Source organism: Eublepharis macularius, chromosome 14, assembly GCF_028583425.1.
Source record: "Eublepharis macularius isolate TG4126 chromosome 14, MPM_Emac_v1.0, whole genome shotgun sequence".
Classification (NCBI taxonomy): Eukaryota; Metazoa; Chordata; class Lepidosauria; order Squamata; family Eublepharidae; genus Eublepharis; species Eublepharis macularius.
This window is the reverse complement of record NC_072803.1, coordinates 27,241,720-27,262,233: the sequence shown is the minus strand read 5'-3', so window position 1 is coordinate 27,262,233 and position 20,514 is coordinate 27,241,720.

Genomic DNA, 20,514 nt, shown 5'->3' with positions numbered 1-20,514 from the left:
GGGACTAGGAAAAAATAAAATTTAATTTACAGCATACATAGGGCTGTAGTTCTTACATAAGTTAGTTCTTAAGGGCTCACTTAAAATTTATTTATTTATTTATTTATTTATTTATTTATTTGATTTTTAGCTTGCCCTCCCTGCAAACAGGCTCGGGGGAGGTTATAATATAAATAATACGATAAAACATTTAAATACATTTAAAATCAGAACAGCAATATATGTACAGACAAAGTCTCAGATGGCAGCCCCCTCCATTCTTCCCATACCACACTATAACAAAAAGGAGGTGGGAGTCGGGGGTGCAATTGATATCATACTGTGACATCACATATGGGGGACAGATGGTTTTATAGTCCCCCCTCCCAACAGGAGACTAGTCGGGAGGAATTTCTAATAGTCTAAGACTGGCCTCAACCATATGCCTGGTGGAACATCTCTATCTTACAGGCCTGCCGAAAGGATATAAAATCTTGGTGGGCCTGGGTGTTTTCTAACAGAGAGTTCCACCAGATTGGGGCCAGGCCTGAAAAGGCCCTGGCCCTGGTCAAGGCCAAACGAGCCTCCCTAGGGCCAGGGACCACCAGTAGATTTTTATTTGCAGATCTTAGAGTTTTCCAAGGTACATACGGGGAGAAGTGGTCCCTCAGGTATTCTGTTCCCAGTCCATTTAGGGCTTTAAAGGTTAAAACCAAAAACTTGAACCTGATCCAGAACTCCACAAGGAGCCATGAAGCTGCTGCAAGATCAGTGTGATATGTGCCCTGTATGGCACACCCATCAAGTCCCGAGCAGCAGCGTTCTGGACCTAATGTAACTTTCTGAGTCAGACCCAAAGGAAGCCCTGTGTAGAGCGAGTACAGCAGTCTAATCTGGAGGTGACAGTTGCATGGATCACTGTAGTTACGTTGTGAACTGACAGATAAGGTGCAAGCTGCCTGGCCTGCCAAAGATGAAAAAATGCATACTGGGCAACTGCTGCAACCTTGCCCTTCATTGATAAGGAGTCCAGCGTCATGCTGAGACTGTGTACTATAGTACTTTCTGAAGCATGTTGAGTAGGAATGAGTTTATTAGGGTTGCCAGCTCCCCATCCCCAGCTAGCTCAGAGGTGTAGCTGGAGAGATATAGATAAAATAAATAAGCTATTGCCTGATGGCATGATGTCAGGGAAAATCTGTAAATGATAGGAATTGGCAGAAACTCTATGGTTTTTCCTGGAAGTAACATCAGCCCTCTCTAGGAATCGCTGAAAGTTCTGTGGTTTTACCATAGAATTTTGGCCAGTATTTGATGATGATGATGATAACTGTATTTATATACTGCTCTTCTAGACAGATTAGTAACCCACTCAAAGTGGTGAACAAAGTCAGTTTTATCATTATCCCCATAATACAGCTGGGGAACTGGGGCAGGAAAATCCTCTAATGCTATCAGAAAACCAAACTATCAGGCTATAAGAGTGAATAATCTTGATCCCCCATAGAATCTTGATATCCCTGAAAGTCGAAATCCCAGTGATCTCTCCATGACAAGGGGACTGTCTTCAATCCCCCTTCAGATCACCTTCTTCCTGCCCAGAATAAAACACCACATCTGCACAATGTGTGGGGCTTATTTTAACCATAATTGTGAGTGTGTTTTAAAGAAAATGTTTCCAATCTCTGAATGTTTCTCCCACATAATGTGTGAATTGGCCACAAGTCCTAGCTCTGAGAAGCCACAAAGGGACTGCACAGCTGTAGTTACAGAGTCCCTTACCGGGTCAGAAAGCATGCTATTTAGTCTCCAAGTTGTAAGTGGCTCCACAGATTGTTACAGTGTGTGATGTGAAATTGCTGTTTGATTTATGATGATGATGATGATGATGATGATGATGATGATGATGATGATGATGATGATGATGATGATGATGATGATGATGATGATTTCGATTTATAAACCACCCATCCTCAGGGGCTCTGGGTGGTGATCTGGGGATGTTAAGAGATATTCTCTGAATTTCTCTTTACCCATTTCTCCCTGAAATCCAGTAATCATTTCCTATTCCTCTTTTTAGGAATTTGGAGTCAGTTTCTAATATTTTTTTTTAATCAATGAGAAATATGAAGAGAGGAGGGGCAAGAAAAGAGACTACAAAAAATGAGATTTTTATTCTGTAGATGCTCAGAGGCAGGCAGTGTCTTCTCAAGCTTTCCTGCTGGAGCATCACCTGGAGTGTTTAACATAAAGCAACAGCAAAAGCTGGAGTTACAAAAAGGCACTTTGATTTCTTTGAGAAGAGAAATGAGAAAGAGAATTCCTGCTCTTAAAAGAGAGAGAGAGAAAAGAAGAATCATGGCTATTCTAAAAAAAAGTGAATTTCAGGGGAAAGGGGGAAATACAGGGCCAAGCTACACATGACGAATGACACTTGAACGGCAAGTGGATTGAGTGGAGGGCAAGTGAACAGGGAGAAATACACTTGCCGTTCAAGTGTCATTTGTCATGTGTAGCTTGGCCCGTAGATCCCCCATAACAATCCTAGTTTGATCAATGTGAATAGTTTGGCCTAAAGAGAATGAAGCCAGTGCATATGATAAAATAATATTATTACCCCTTTATGATTGCAGATGTTTCCTCCATGGGGATTAATGGTTAGGAAATTATTCCCTAGTGGATTTGTTCAGCTATCCATCAGGACTTGGAGAAGGCATCCCATCTCAGCGATGGGAAACGGTAGAGTGTCAGAGTATATGTGTGTAGAGAAACAATATATTGGAGCTTGGAACATACTGAGGGAAACAACACAGAGATACCTATGGGTTGGCTGAAGCACAGGCTTCCTGGGGATGCAAGATTTTTCTCCCTGGGGCTCTGAAGTGAGATAGTCAATCTTCTGCACTTAGAGTGCCTCTTGGCTCCTACCTGAACTCTATGTATATGTTTGCAAATACTACAAAAATGTTATAAGACTTCTGTGCTTCAGCAGGAACCAACCTGTATGCAGGAAAAATTGCAGGTGGATAGTTGTAACCAGCTTCCAGTGTAATGTTACCTAAAATAGTTGCTTGTTGTTATTGGAAACCCACAGAAATTATCAATACTAATAACCAGTATATTTATTCCCACAGTTTCTCTGCACTTTATCACCCCAGTGGATGGCTCTGTATTTGTTTAGTTAAGCTTTTCATTGATATGAAAGCTGCAATCAGAGTATTTTGTTTGTCATTCTGTCAATATGCTGGAAAGTGTGGCCTTGAGCATGATTTAAAACTTACAGTTTGTGCTTTCTAATTTCTATAAAGCAGTCTTAATGAATGAGAAACAATAAGCAATAAAAATGTTGCTTGCATACAGAAGAGGTGTGGGGAGGCACTCCTGCAGCTTGGCAAGAGCAAATTGCTATCCAGCAGCTCTTTATGTGGGCTTCAGAAGCAAAAGACATCAGTGTGGTGCCCACAGGACAAGGTCGGGCAAATTCCACCAGACCTGACTCTTAGGGTTATCACAGACCCTTGATGTCCAATGAAGTTGTAGCAGAATTATTAGTGTAACCTAGGGATGCCAGCCCCCCAGTGGGGGTGGGGAATCCTCCACCCCACCTTTCATCCCTCCCAACCTTGCTCACCTGGCCAGCAGGGGGGGAAGAGGAGGGGAGGCAGACCAGGATCTACTGGAGCACATGGCAAAATGGCCCATATGTACACTCCGGAGACCCTGATGATACACTTCCAGTTGATAAATGAAAGCTATAGAGCCTTGGGTGGGGGAATATAGTGAATAGGCTATGTTTGGGGTCAGTTTTGCCACTGAGACCCCATTGCTTCCATTTTTCAACTGGAAGTGATATTATCAGGGCACGCACATCCTTTGTGCATGTGCAAATAAACTGGCCTGGGCTCCTTGCCTGCAGTGTAACCACCCATTCCCCTCTTGGGAGGTAAAGGGGACTGGCAACCCTGCTGTAACCTCTAGGAATGTGGAATAAAAAATCTTGTATTATTCAGATTTCTAGAAGGGCATGAATGTATTCAAGTCCACAAATACCATTTTGGGGTTAAGGTCCCCCCCCCCCGGATTCTGGAAGAATTTGGGCTTAGTTGGGACTTTGTGGAGGGATAAAGTGACTATTTTTCAACCAAATGACACTGCAATTGCAGGGACTTAGTGCTGCCTGGCCATTGATAACATTTCCCCCTTCCACCAAGTTTTTAGAGAATTGTACAAAGGAGTGTAGTTCTACAGACCCCTGAACAAGATGCCCCAGCCATCCTACATATTTCCATTGTTTCCTATGGAGGAAAAAAAATTAAAAGAAGCTAATAGCAACCACTGGCCAAAAGCCTCCAATGCAAACAGAACAACAAGCCCAAGAGAACAAATGACAAATTAGAGAATCCAAGCCAAACTGACCTTGTGGTTTTAAAAATACCAAAACCCTCACCTATTAAAACACAATATTACTATTAAAATGTAATATTACTATTAAAATGTAACCAAAAACTTTCTTCTAAACCTCATTCAGCCATTAAATTTTATAGAGCCAACAGGACTGCCCACAAATTCCATGAAACCACAAGACAAAAGCAAGGAAAAATATTTTTTAAAGAACCAGAAAGAAAAAAATGCTGACTGCCTCCAGGACAACCCCCTGGCAAAATACACACAGAAAAACTTGAAATAATATTCTGAAACAAATTCCACCAGTCCTTAAGATTGTTCAGCCAGCAGGGAGAGGACCAGGTCTTCCTAGGCAGGTAGGCAAATTAACACAGATCAGGGCATCAGCACACTCTGAAAAATCTAGTTCTGAAATGGAGTCAATCTGCTTTTATCCACTTTTGCCCATGCGCTGAATAGTACATAACGTCCCCAGTGTTGTTTTGGCATAGGAAAATAGTGTGTGTGGGGGGGGACTGAAGGAAGAAGCCCCTCCTCTGCCTGGAAGTGTTGTGCAGAGCCCGTTTGGCCTCCCCCTAATTTTTGAAAAGCCATTTCCTGCAGCTGCTATGTAGTTCTGGTGGATCCAATCCATTCTATCTATAGGTTAAGCTACCATGAGCTAGCTGGGGTTGAAGGAAGGACAAAGCTGCCTATCAAAACCATAAGATATGCAATTCCATTCTGCATTATGGTATTCAACATGTTCTGGAAGTATTTAATTGCAAGAATGAAGTTAAATATAGATACAGCTTTGAAAGAATTTATTTTCTTTGTGTACGCACAAAGCATAGGTGGGAAGTGAAAAAGGCTAATCCTATATTTGTCCCATGCCTCTAGCCATGCCACTAGCAAAGATCTGGGGGCAGAGCAGCTGGAACCTCCTCAGCTTCATTGGTAGTAGTTCTCTTTGCTAGCTGCTTCTTTGGAAGCTGGAATCAATAGAATTTACACTTTCAACTGTTACACTTTCAACATACTCCAGTCCCTAGCATACCCTGCTCCTTCTCCAATATGCCAGTTAAACTCACTGGGACTTTTTAAGACAGAGTTGAATTCCAAAGTCAAATAAGCATATTTTAATCCCCAGTTCAGTCTCCCTTCATGGTGCTATAGCTCTGAGCAAAGCAGCATTTCCCAAAAGTCTCAGCTCCTAAAGTCTCAACTTTTAAGAAAAACCTGCCTGAAGGACAGAATCATAGTACCTGGCTTTGCATAAAATTAAGTACAAAGACTGTTCAAAGACAGTGTTTATTATATGGGATTTGATAATGTCCATGCATCAGAGATTTCCAAGGGATGTCATAGGGAACCTCTCTAATTAAGATTAAAATGTACTTTTAGGTTGGATTTTATTCGGGGATCAGTATTTAAAAAAAGAAGAAGGAAAAAAACTATCAAGCAAATTCTTCACAGGATCAAATCACATATTTTGTGGGATATTTCTTATCCTGTTTGGAACAAGGCCACAATACTGGGGAAGCACTACCCTATTTCCCCTGGGCAATTTCCCACCATGTACCTTCCCCCCCACACACTGCAAGTTGCTGTTAGAAAAAGACCAATGCAATACAAATTTGAAGTAATACAAACATTAATACAATGTAAATTAATACAATGCAAACATTTGAATTAAAGTTCTTTTGTTCTGCACACAGTTGTAAATATAAATGATTTCCTCAACCTTCCTAATTAAAGATAATTTCAAATTTTTGATTTTTAGCTTGAAAAATCAAACTGTCAAAATATCAAATCTGGCGAGTTTTCTAGGAGTGTGCTTGACATCATGAGTAGCTGTTAACCAGGGGACTCCAACAAGTAGATTATGAGATGCTGAAAGCTCACCAGATGCTGCAGAGCAAATGCAGCTCCCTGAAAGACCCAGGAAAATATTATGAAAAGACCTGTTCTGGGCTTTTTAAAAAAGCATTTATTTCATAGATTTTTTTCCTGTGTGTGTGTGTGTGTGCGCGCGCGCGCATACACGTACGCTTGAGCAGGGTTAGCTTGGGAAGTTTTTCATCATTCAGAAGAAGCTCTTATTAAAGAAAAGGTGGTGAGTCTAGCTCTGGACAAACTATTTGTGGGGAGTGAAAAGGTAACTAAAACATTAATTAAAGTAGCAAGGGTTTTGCTGTACATATTTACATGCTTTATAGAATGGAGATGCATTGTCTTCTGAACAAACCTGTACTTTTCTGTTATTGTCAGCAGCCCTGCTTACAATCGTCTTCAGCTGAAGAAGCTGACTTTTTGTTTTCAGTAGCCATGGCAAGCAAGACCTCATAATGGGTAATTTGTTATGAGGGTCTTTGGAAGTTGGGGGCTGGTGCCTGGGGAGAGTGGAGTTTGAAGAGGGAGCTCAACAAGGATAAAATACCATACATTCCACCCTCTGAAGCATCTCTGGGGGTGTTGCTGATCTTTGATGTCCGGAGATCAGTTATAGTTCAGGGAGAACTTCATCCCGCACCTGGAGATTGGGCAACCCTAATCTCACATGAGATACTGTCTGAGAAATATGATATGATCCAGGAACCTTACTTCCTGGGATTATTTTATAATCAAATGGATTCTCTTCCAGCCAGGAATATCCACAGAAAAATGTAGAAAATGAATGATTATTTATAGAAATGTGCAATATCCAACAATGTGTAGACATGTAGCCTCTATCTTTCAGTTTTCTAATCTTCCTAACCTTTGTCACCAACTACTTCAGAAGCAACACTGGAAGATTCTTACTCATTTCCCCCCTTCTAAATAAGGCTGCTTTCTGGTGAAAGGAAGAGCAACTCTTGTTGACTTTTAGTATTTGCTTTTCTTGGAGGCATTTTGTTTTCTAAAATGCTCTGAAATCATCAGTAGTCGTTAGCTTGACATTTTTAACAACAAAAAAATATTTGCTTTATCTCTTATTTGCAGAAACAAGATGGGTCCTTCTGACATACCATTATGTTCTTGGCTTAGGACTAACTTTCCAGACTGAGTCTCCAAACTGGTTTCTTTTTCCTGTCCAAGACTGCGCAGCAGGGGAAATCAGTGTCAACTAGGGTTGCCAAGCACCAAGTAGGGTCTGAAGATCTCCCAGAATTATAGAGATCAGCTCCCCTGGAGAAAATATCTGCTTTGGACATTATCTGCTATGACATTATACCCTGATGAAGACTTTCTCCTCTCCAAACCCCAACATTCCCAGGCTCCATTCCCAAATCTTTAGGAATTTCACAACCTGGAGTTGGTATGTTATCTCATATTGGCAGGGAAAGTCTATGGCATCTGCTGTACATAGATGGACTTGCCCAGCCCTGTTCCCAGGTAATGTGAGCAAAGGTATTTTCCTCACATGACAACATCATTGGTTTATGGATGCTGATATTGTTCTAACTTCAGTTCTGCTGAGTAACTCACAGTTCTGTCCAGAATTCTAGTGAGGCAAGACCAACAATATATATACCAGGTTAGATTTATAAATCAAAACAGCACAATATCACACACTAACAACAGAAAATAATCAAGTAAAAACATATAAAACGCATCATATTACCTCACCCATGGGAATCAAGGATATGTACCAAAGCTACAGGGTGGCCAGCCAGTGGCCCAAGAGGTAGAAAACATGCCTGGTCTTCTTTGGGATGTCAAGGAGGAAGCTAGCATCTACAGTTGTACCAACTTTGCACCTGGTATGGTGACAGAGGCCCATTTGACATGGCACACTTTAAGCTAGTGATGCTGAGGATTCACTCTGATCGGTGCTGAAACTGATCATTCTGCACTGCATGACCTCGGGGCAATTTGGTGTCTGCTGATGAGTTGAGACATGTCTGTTTGGAGCCACATTTTGTGGGGGTTGGAGCTGACGTCATTTTTTTTTCACAAGCGTGGTAACATTGCAATATTAGAACCCATCCCCCTCCCTGTATTTGCTGATTGGATTGCCCACTGGAGAGGCAATTGGTGGTGGAATCCTGGGAGAAAACATGGATTTTTTTATGCTTGTTCCACTCTCATTTTTTTTCAAGTCAAGCCAGGAACGGGTTAAAATGCTGCAGCTTTACTCCCTCTGGGTAGCTTCCCTGCCACTTTCTTTCACAAACAGCAGGGCAAAACGCTTGGTTTTTTTCCTCTTTGACATTAGCAGAAGCCCGAAACACACCGGAAGAGAAGGAAAACCAGCCATTTAACCCTTTCCTGGCTTTTAAAGCCAGGAGGAATTAACAGTAATGTTACTACTCATCCCTGCCTTTGGGGAAAAAAAATAAATGAGAGTGTGCAATACCCCTGCAGGAGGAAGTGAAAAGCAGCCATTTACCCCTTCCTTGGCTTTTAAAGCTAGCAGGGAACAAGCAGCAACATTAGGACTCATTTCTGGCTTTGAAAAGAAAAAAAAAAGACAGTGTATGTGTACCCAGGAGGAAGGAAACAAATGGAGAAGCAGTCTTATGACCCTTACCTTGCTTTACTGATAAAAATAGCGGGAAAGGAGTTCAGAGAGCTGAGGAGGGTGGGAATGGTCACCAGCAGATAGACCAATCAGTTCCCGGTAAAAGGAAGAGAGGGAAGAGAAGTAGAATGGGAGTTTTGATTCTGCAAAGACATAACACATGCCAGCAGCAACTGGGCAGCAGCTTCAAAAAAAATCACGGAATGTGCGAGGAGGGAAAAATGGGGAAATAACGAACAAAAAACGTTTCCTCCAGACAATCTTTGTACGTTGCTTCAAACAGCAATTTCTAGTTTAAATTATTACTTTGTGGAAGCTATCCCCCTTAATTTTCTAGACATTAATCCAAGAGACCCTCAGAGATACAATATTTGCACATTAGGGAGAAAGGTTATATAGTCTAATCCTTAACATGCTGTGTGTATGTTCCACTTAACAATGTACCATTGATGCTAGAAAACTTGAAACAACGTAACACCCATCTACAGTCTGGAGTCATATAGTCCATTGTAACTTCTCAACTATCAGCTAATTTTGTGTAGACCAGACCTTAGATAGACAACAGCTATTAACAGATACTAACCATGATAGGTAGTGAATCCTTAGAGCACAGATAGCTCTGGGTCAAAGAAAAGGGAATAGTTATGTTGATCAATTCCCAGTGCTCTCTGGTGTTTCCTTTGGAAACAAATTGTGGACTATATGTATCTGGGTCTGATCCAGCAAGACAATTAAATATATAGCCTCCTTATAACAGGTCAGACCAATTTCTCTTTACTTCAATTGGCAGAAGTTATCCAAGGTTTTGGACAAAGGTAATTTTCAGTTTTGCTCTTAGATGCTTTCATTTGGTGATGCTATGCAGCATTCCTGGCCAGCAGCAACAACAGCTTCGGCTGGGGGCCATGATTTGCCCTCCTGAAGGAGGGGGAGACAGCAATGCTTTCCCATCCATCTGGGAACACTGGATGGATGGAGCCGGCTTCCTTAAAAAGTAGCTCCACCCCTCAGTGTCTCTGCACCTTGTGCTCGGCCCACCTCACCCTATTTCAGTGCAGGTTAAGCAGTTTGCTGTTTATCAGGGCCAGGTAGGATTTTTTTCTCCTTTCCCACAATCAGCAATTGGGTGAGGAGTTTTTCACCTAACTTGCACTGTCAGCAGAGTGAGGTAATTGCCTACGGTGGGTCGAATAGATTCTTTCCTTGGCAGTTAGAAGTTGGGGGAAATGAGTGGACTGGTGAGTACTCTTGGCATATTCCCATTGGTGGGGAGTTGGGGTCTGTCAGGAGTGGCTGTGGCTTCACGGCCCAGTTGTGAGGACAGACACCCTGTCGGAAACCTCTGGACAAGCTTTACGGCTTGGTGGGGGAGCTTTATGGGAGTGAACCACTTTGCCTGGTCTGGCCAGATCCCAGCCATGTGCATGGATGGCTCACACTCAGGGCAGTAGGTGGCTTTCCCAGACAGGTCAGGGTGGAAGTCCAGGAGTGACCCTGAGGCCTGACCTGTATCACTAGATAGGCCCTTGCTGTGTTGACAGATATGTTGTTGTAATTTTAATAAAGCAATCCTTTAGTTCCCAACTTTTGCACCTCTTCATTTCAATTGGGGAGGGGGCAATGTATTGAACCTCAAACAGCCAAACCATGTTAGAGAGGTGTGGCTCAGATTTGCATTTCAGCATGGCATGGGGAAATCTGGTTTTGCCAGGCCTGAAGAAGATCCAGTCTAATAGAAAGTGGGCTGTGGCTCAGGTCGGTGTAAATTATCTGCTTTGTGTGCAGAAGGACTGTCTTTATCAGTTTTTTAACAAAAGGGTCAGGTAAGAGGTAATGTGCAAACCCTCCGTCTGAAACTTTGGAGGGCAGCCAGACCACTGAATCCGGCAAGTGATATTAAAGAACTTTCCCATTTAAATCATTTGGACTTCAGTGTTTAATTTTTTGTGGACTGTGTCCCCTTCTCCCCATATTAGTTCACAGGAGGTTATTTTAATTTATTTTAAAAGATGTTTTAGTGGGATGGTGTTATTTTTATTCTGCTACTCGATGCCACTGCAATTCTCAGGGGCCATACACCTTCCTTCTGAGCCCCCCTCTCCCCCATTTTTGCTTTTCAATCCACCTGACCATATTACTCTTTGCAGCACTTCAGTTCCCTGAAGCTACCCAAGTGTCTTTTATTAGTATTTCAATATATTCCTTGCCACCGGAATTACAGTGAAAAGATATTACCTAGATACAAACAAAACATATGGGTTAGTGTAGACAATTGTGGTGAATGAATTTATTCATTTTTCCATGGGCTTAAGTAGCACACAAAGCCAGGATAATAGTCTCAGTATCTCTATCAAGTACATTTGCTAAACTATAAGTAATTGCAAGTACTACAAGTAATTGCCCTGCCATATAAGTATTAACTATAAATAATTGCAAGTACTAAAGTAATTGCCCTGCCATCCATATAACAGTCACCTCCAGGCTGGACTACTGTAACTCACTCTATGCAAGGCTTCCCTTGGGTCTGATCCGGAAACTACAATGGGTCCAGAACGCTGCTGCTGGTGTCCTGATGGGTGTTCCATACAGGACACATATTACACCAATCCTACAGCTGTTTCACTGTCTCCCCATGAAATTCCGGATCCATTTCAAGGTGTTGGTTTTAACCTTTAAAGCCCTAAACAGATTGGGACCAGCATACCTGAGGGACCATCTCCCCTGTATGTGCCCTGGAGAGCGCTATGTTCAGCAGGTAAGAACTTACTGGTGATCCCTAGCCCTAGGGAGGCTCGTTTGGCTTCGACCAGGGCCAGGGCCTTTTCGGTCCTGGCCCCAACCTGGTAGAACTCTCTGTCTGAGAATACTCAGGCCCACCAGGATCTTGTATCATTTCGGTGGGCCTGCAAGATGGAAATTTTCCAACAGGCTTATGGTTGAGGCCAGCGTCAGGACCATCATTGAGCCACCCACTGGTCTCCAGTATTTGAGTACAGCTTGTGTGTCTGTCTACCTCCTTTTTGTATGCTGGGGGCAGGAATGTGTAGCCAACTATATCAGGTTTTTGTATATATATAATTTTAATTGCTGAATTTTATTGTAGAATCTGCTATGCAATTGTATTTTATGACTGTTGTACCCCATCCTGAGCCCACTTGTGGGGAGGGTGGGTTAAACACCGAATAAACTAAACATACAGAAATATTCTGTTTCCAACACTGCCTATTTTTCATAGTCAGCCTCAACAGTCATTTCTTATGGCACACTTGGGTGTAGAACATCTTACAATCTTAGTCATGTTCTACTGTCCTCACAATTTAAGAACTGCTTTGCTGGATGGACCAGACCAAATATGTAGAAATACGCCCCTGCATATCATTCATAGATAGATGACAGCAAACTGCAAAGCTATGGAAATCTCATTCAATTGTTTGACAAAGAGCACAGCAGATAAAACAGAGACTTGCAGAACTCCCACATTAGTTCCCAAGTTGTTGACACTGTCTCTCCAATGAAAACTTCTTGAGTCCTCCTATCTGCAAGGAAAGAACAAAACCATTAGAGGGCTTCCATGTTTATCATAGATTTCAAAACATTTCAGCAATAATGCAATGGTTGTATCAAATGCTGTGAATAGAATCAACAGAGATGCAGTGTCCTTATCCATTTGTACACCACAGCTTGTCTACCATAGCTACCAAAGGCCAGTCTGTCCCATATTGAGGCCTGAAATCAGATTGAATCGGGTCATGGGAAGATGTTTTATTCAGGTATGCCTGAAGTAGCCACTCCCCCACCCTACTGCTATGACTAACTGTTTATCTTTTAATCTGCTGCTCCAACATTGTTGTCATGTTGTTGTCTTAAGTCATTTTAACCTGAAGAGCTATATTCTATTGATTGTAGCTATAGTTTTAGAATAGAGGTGTGAAAAACAAACAAACAAGCAGAAAAAAAAGTGATCATGAAGCAAGATTGTTTTTAATGCCATCACCCTGCTACCACTCTGCCAGGCAGTTTCCTGCTCTAGTGTGCACCTGCTGACACTCGCCATTTCAGGGTCTGTTGCTGTATGTGTGTGTAGTGTAACTGAGGAAAAACTTGGTGGCTAGATGGTTTAGAAGGAGAGGGACTAATGGTCAATGTGTTTTTTTGATTAAGAGTGAAAATAACTGTCCAGAGCTTATTTTCCCAACCCCAACCCCACCGCCTGAAAAGAACAGTGTGCTCATATGCCACTAGCATTCACCTTCCCCAAGCATTTTTTCAGGTCCATAAACACTGAACCCCATTGTTGTATATGCTCAGAAACTCAGTGAGTCGATGGGTTAGATGGAGGACTGTGTTCTATATGATTTTGGTGCCATTAACTGGGAAAACAGCTGTCCCAAAGAGCTTTGAATGTCCCATTGCAAAGAACAGGTCCAAAACTCATGATAACATGAAAAACACATGGATTCTATCAGAACCATCACTCCACACACACCCCGCCCCAAATAACAATGCATAACTTGTTTGGAAACCCCAGATTTGAAACTCAAACAATTTTTTTCAATGCACACCTCTATTTTAGAATCTATGAATTTAGTTTAACTAAGGCCATTTTCACACGCCTGTAACCTCTGGGAAATAGCACAAAACTCATGACACAATGGCATCTTCACTGCGCGATTTCCCGTTATGATCCCGTTTAATGGTACGATGACGTCAGAAATCGTGCCATTAAATGGGATCATGACAGGAAATCGCACAATGAAGATGCTGTTGTGCCATGAATTTTGCATGATTTTCCAGAGGGTTTACAGGTATTATGAAAACGTCCTAAATGTTATCAAATTTTGTGTGTTTATTGTTGTGAGCTGCTTTAAACTAAGTAGGGAAATTGGGGGATAAACATTTAAAAATAATGAAAATGATATATTGGCTACCATCAATTGATAGAAATGCTATAATGTCTTTTAAAATCATTTATTTATATTTAGGTCATTTCAATCCATTTTTCTCCACTTGCTGTCAGTTCAAAGCATTTTACAATATCACCCCCACATACACACTTGTCAGAAAACCACAAATATTTTAACCTATGTAAAAAACAAATCTACCTGCTATCAAACCAGCTGATACACAGGGAGAGTGGGGCAGAGCAGATAGTAATGAAGGGTGTAATTCTGCTTAGAATTGCAGCATAGCACCATAAACATCCATAGCGTCTTTCTTAGTTTTAAACAGTTTAAATGATGCATCTTGTGAAAGGTATGATGCATTCATTGTGGGAGAGGGGTCACCTATAGAGTTTTCACTTCTATCTTTGGAAATTCATGGAGATTTGTGGACAGTAATTGGAGAGAGTGGAGTTTGTGGAGGGGAGGAAAGTCAGAGAAGAAGCCATGTCATTTTCCTCAACTCTCTGGTAAGCCATAGAGTCAACCCACTGAAGCTGCCATTTCCCCCCTGAGGAACTAGTCTCTGTAATCTGAAGATTAGTTGTACTACTAGGAGAACTCTAGCTCCTATGTGGAGTTTGGTAAACTTAGGCACACATTATGAGGGGGGAAGGCAAATGACACCCCCCCACACACACACACACCAATTATCTTTCTTCCAACTTACCTACTTTCTATTCCTTGCTTGCACAGCAATTGTGTTTAAGGTTATCATTTATACTGAAGATCATCGTTGAGTTAGTTAATTGAGCCTCCAGCTCTATAAAAATAATTCAGACCTGGCAATTGTTAATACATTTAAGGCCTTTCAATTTATTTCATTCTTGGAACAATTCAGCAGGCTAAAAAGTCAGTTGTCTTTATTCCTAATGTTATTAAATAAAGAGAGAGAGAGAGAGACTCTCTGTGTCATGCAATATTTTGTTATTGCACTAACGTATGGCCGTTTATGTTTCAAAAGAGAAAATGAGAGTGTTGGCACCAAAACGACCTCAGCCGTGTCAATTTGGAAATCGGGACAAGATTTATGAAACACGCCTATAACTTTGTAATACTGTGCATATTACAAGCCACAGTGGGAATGCTTTTGCAATGTCCTGCCGTTGCCTGATTCATCCAAGGATATTAATGCCAGCCATTTTATTTGCATTTGCCGGAATGGGAGGGGGGAGTAATAATTGCAGTTGCAGCAGTGTCTTGGCCAGAACATATGCAAGTACATTCAACTAGAGGGAAATATGGTATCCAAGGAAAGGATTATTTGACGAACAAGCTGGCAGGGCAAGAAGAACCCTCGGAGCTACGTTGCTCCTGTGCTGTTTACTCTTCACCTGCAGACTAGGAATAAGGCAACATTCCTTATATAATTTCTATTGCTATTTCTTTACATCTTTGTCAATGGTTTGGGGTCTCCTGTCTCCACGGTTGGCTTTAGAGATTCATTTTCACTGTAGAGATTCAATGTAAGTACATTGTACAGTTTTTGTATATGTTATTTATGCAACGTATTGACACATAATGTTGAAAAATGTGTGTACTTCACAGGAAAAATTGGATGTGAGGAAAATTAAAATGCAAAATGAAAAATAAGTTCGATTCAAGCAAAGGAGAGGTGACATCAAAATAATGATTTTCTTGTGAAACAGCAAGAATAAGAAATTTGAAAGTATCCATATTTCAGACCTGCCAAATGTAATATTTTGCTGGGCTAATGAACCATTTTACAGCCATATAGATCAAGATGGGTAGCCATGTATCTGAAGAAGTGAGGTGTGACTCATGAAACCTCATACCCTACCACAAACTTTGTTAGTCTTATAGGTGCTACTGGACTCTTGCTCTTCTCCATCTTACAGCCAATCTACAATATAGCCAATTTGCAATAGTTGGTTAGTGTTTTCCAGACTTTAAAAACATAAGAAGAACTCTGCTGGATCAGACCGCTGGTCCATCTAGCCCAGCATCCTCTCTCACACAGCAGCCAACCAGTTACTCTGGAGGGCCAACTCCCTCCCATTGGATGAAAAAGCCTACACTCTTGATTGGGTCCAGCAGTTACAGACAAAAGTGGAGAATGCTTGCAAAAATGTTTTCTTTCTTTCTTTCTTTCATACAGTGCAATTCTTATGCTGTTATTCCTTCTAAACCCATCAGTTTTAGTATATTTAGAATTTAGTAACTTTGCATAGATTGCACTGCAAGGTTTGTATTCCAAGATTGGACCACACCACAGGTTTTCGTTTATAAATCTCTCCACTCTTTTGCCCTCCCTTAATATTATCTTTTCTCTTTGTTTCATGCCTCCACTCATCCTGTCTTGCTTCTCCTTTCTTTGGAGCGCACTAACTCTCAATGACTGCACCATTCTCTCCTTACCAGTGAAAACAGCATGCTTTCCCTGAGCATTTGACCTGTAAGATTTATCTTTCTGCTGGCCCTTATACAAAGTCAGACCAGTGGTCCATATCATTGAGTATTGTCTCTTCTGACTAGGAGCAGTTCTCCAGAATCTTAGGTTGAGCGAGAGCTCCTTCCTAATATCTGCTACTAACCTGAAGATACCTGAGATTCAACCTACACTCTTTTGCAGGCAAAACTCATGCTCTATCACTCAGCTACAGCTTTTCCAATGAAAACTCACTTTACCCCATTTATTATTTATCATTTTCTCTTATATTTTACTTTAGATTGTAGGCCTACAACAATGTTCATAAGATTATTAGAAGAGCCCTGCTGGACTAGACTGGTGGTCTATCTAGTCCTGCATCCTATCTTACACAGGGGCCAACCAGTAACTCTAGAGGGCCAACAGCAGGCCATAGAGGTCCCCTTGATGTTGGCACTAGCATTCAGAGGTTTACTGCCTCCGAATGTGGAGATTCCCTTTAGCCCCCATGGCTAGTAGCCACAAATAAACCTGTCTAATCACCTTTTAAATCTGTCTGTTGCTTATCATTGGTGCAAAATATTCATGTTATAGCACCTAGATTTTAGGCACATCAAAATTCTGTTGATGGTGAAGGTGATGATTAGTTACAAGAAAAAATACTGGTATGCAAACACTTCCTCCTGGCTGACCTCAATAATAATTTTTAGTGTGTTTCTGCCAAAAATCGTGGGGTTTTTTTTGTCTGAGCGTTCAAAAATAATGATTTTAAAACAAAGAGGTGAGTGTACACTCCTTCCCCTGCATACTCCTCTTCTCTTTACAAAAGAGAAAGGAGAAACTTGTGCTGCTGTTTACCTTGATAAACATGGAAGATTCTTTATGGGTCCTTTCATTAACTGGCAATGACAAGTCCCATCCTTTCTGGTCATAATTTCCTGCCAGGGATTATGTGACTTATATTTTTTTCTGCTTCCTGAACTGTTTCAGAACTACAAATCCCATAATCCATATCAGCGAATTATAACCAAGGAAAATGAGATTTGTCATTGCTAGTTAATGAGAAAATGTGCAAGTCCCTTCCTGTGTCTAGCATGCCCTGTCTGCTGCTGCCTTCATAAGGTTGCCATATCCAGGTTCTCCAAATCCAGGGAATCTGTTTTGTGTATTGTGCAAATTGTTAGCTAATTATCAAGCTACCAGTTGTTTTGTATATCTCCCTGATAACCAGCACAAAACACTAGCGAAGGATCATAGAAATCAAACCTTGTCTCATGCCAGGGTTTACTCAAACTCAACAATAGCAAAGTTTGTTAGGAGAAAGATATACCAAAATCCTGTGCCCTCTGGTGTCTGATTCTGTTGCTCCAGCAGTAAACGAGTCTGCATATGTTCAATTAATGTTCAAGAGCAAGTTTCTGTGGGAAAAGTTCTTACCTGTTTTTTTCTAAAGTTTACAGTATAAAAGACTAAACATATACTCACATTATTATTGATTTATTAAAAACCTTTCTACACTGCCTTTCTACCCAAATCAGGTTCCTCAAGGCAGCAAACATTAAAACATTTCAAACATTAAAATATTTCAGACAATAAAAAGCATATAAAACAAAACAACATAGTCTTCACAAGCTGACAGAAGACAATGTTAGACAAATCTCCCTGAAGAGTAGGGTTGCCAACTCCAGGTTGAGAAATTCCTGGAGATTTGGGGGAGGAGCCTGGGTGGAGGGGTTTAGGGGATGTCCACCAGCCAAAGAAGCCATTTTCCCCAGGAGAACTGATTTCTATTATCTGGAGATCATTTGTAATTAGATCACCTGACTTCAACTGGAGGTGGCAGGCCTACTGGGGAGGCAATTTGGAAGTTTGGGTGCCATGATCAAGAAGGACCTTTCTTATCAATGGGATGATATAGAGATCCCACCAATTCGACGAGACCTCATCAATATCTCCTTAATGGCAGCAAAAAATTTAATTGCTTTAAAATGGAAATCACATACTGTACCAACAATTACCAGTTGGTATTCTAAAATATGGGACCATTATTTATTTGAAAAAATCAATGATGGAATCTATCAAGCTGAAAATTTCCCCCAAACAACAAATTTTATGGAAAAATGGTTCCCTTTTTTTGAATACATTTCTAAAGAAAATCTATATCCTCCCAATAAAATATACCAAACAATCCTGAATCTATAATCCAAAATATATCAGATCATTCAACTTGAATTTGTCTTTCCATGTTTTACCTTTCTGTGTTATGTAGTTTTTAACAATTTACCCATGTTGTATTTCATATTGTAAACAGTTTTGTTAATAATTGAAATACAAATATTTTTTTTTAAAAAAGGAGGACCTTTCTTGAGTTGCAACTCATCCAGCCTCAGATGTCACAAGCACTCAAAGCAGAGCTTCTGAAGATTATCTTAGCAGTCAGATATGTTCATATGGGAATAGGTGGCCCTTTAGGTGTGTGGAATACACACATGCGTGCACACATTTGTAGCATTTTGTCTGAGTCAGGAGAAACTGAAATTCCTCATAGGCAATGGATTTGGGCTGCTATTCTGAGCACACCTGTCTCCTATTGCTTTTGAGATTTCACTGGTTTCTAGGAAATCTACTATCAGTCCTAACTGACCCAGAGGTAAATCTTCTCCATTTAAACAGGAATAACTTTCAAACCGCAATGAACAGTATTGCAGGTCTAATGGTCTCAGATCTTTCCCACAACATGCACTAATACTGTTTAAGAGTTTCTCTGCACAATCCATTAAGAAACTGACTACAACACTCATGATTGATGCATTGGCCCATAACCTTGGGCACTGAAAGGAACCACAAGATATGCTGTCACAGGCTCTGTGCCAACTGTAGGCTATACTGCTGTTTCTTTCCCATACCAAATTTTCAGAATCTGAATTTATTGTCATGGCTAATCAATGCATATCATGAAGATCAGCATATAGAAGGTTATCATGTTGTGTGTGTGTGTAAGTGAGTGAATGGGACTGTGTAAAAATAAAATAATTAAAAACCAGATGTTTTTTATTCATATAAGCTACATTCTTTCCAATCTCCACAGCTTCTAAAGGAATATGAAAAGCATAAATACTTACGTGCCCCACTCAGTGCACTATCTAAAATTATATTCCAGTTTTGAAAATATAAAGATCACTTTGTTTTTCTTCTACTCTACCTTGGATAAACAGCTGGAGAAGGGATTGATAAACACTGCCCTTTTATATTTTTAGAGACTCCTTTTTTATTGCATTACTGGTATTTTTTAAAATAATTTTGAAATTTTACAAAATGACATGAGATGTTTTCCCTTAAAATTACAGATATCTAGAAAGAAGTTCAAGTCTATGGAGAAGAAAACACACACAGACGGAGGCATCAGTTGCTGCTTCTAGACCCTTCTGGCTAAAGAGAAATGAAGCATTTCCTTGGAATCCCTAAGCCTGTTAATCACAACTGTGACTTAGTTTGGGAAGATGAATTGGACTTTCCCCCCATGGCATAAATTAAGCAGAAAGCAGTCTTCACAATTTGTCTATTATCTCTGGACCAAGACAGTTGAGACACTTGCTTTTTTTAAAAAAACCTGAAAACTGGAAATCCAGGCAAGTTAATGGGACAAATGCAAGGGTGGAGACTTTCCAATTTCCCAGAGGCTGCACCGGAAACTTTGCTATGCCAGGTCCTTAAAAGAACAGTGACATCACAGAGAGGAGCCAATGACATCACAGAGAGGGGCTTCCATTGCTAACATGTATGGGGTGGGGCCATAGGTGATTTAGGGAGGGGTCTCCACAAATTTAGGGGGACCTAGGCACCCATGGGGACCCCCTAACAACGCCCCTGGGCTGGGCCAAACCTAGGAAAAGATGGGCGTCCGCTAGTGGTTATAGTAGTATCGACAAAGAATGACCTTTCTGAGATGCAGGAGGAAACAGGTATGGTAAAGCCTGTTCTGATAAGTTTAACTAATTCTGGTAGTAGATGATGCAGACATTTTCCTTGTCTGAATATTCTGGCCTGTACAAATTAGATGCTCTATTTTGGTACTTGGGCAAAAATACAGGAGGCACCCTCAGTATTAAAGCCAAACAACTTTGTGGTGCGACCACAACCGGAGGTAGAAATAATTATACAATTCAGTTAAATAATTTATAAATATATTTGTAAGCGCAAAAGTGCTTAGCGATCTAATAAATACTTATAAATAATTTCAAATTGTAAATATTATTAAATGGAGGACAATAAATAATACACAATACAATGATTCAATTTCATATAAGCGTCAGACATAT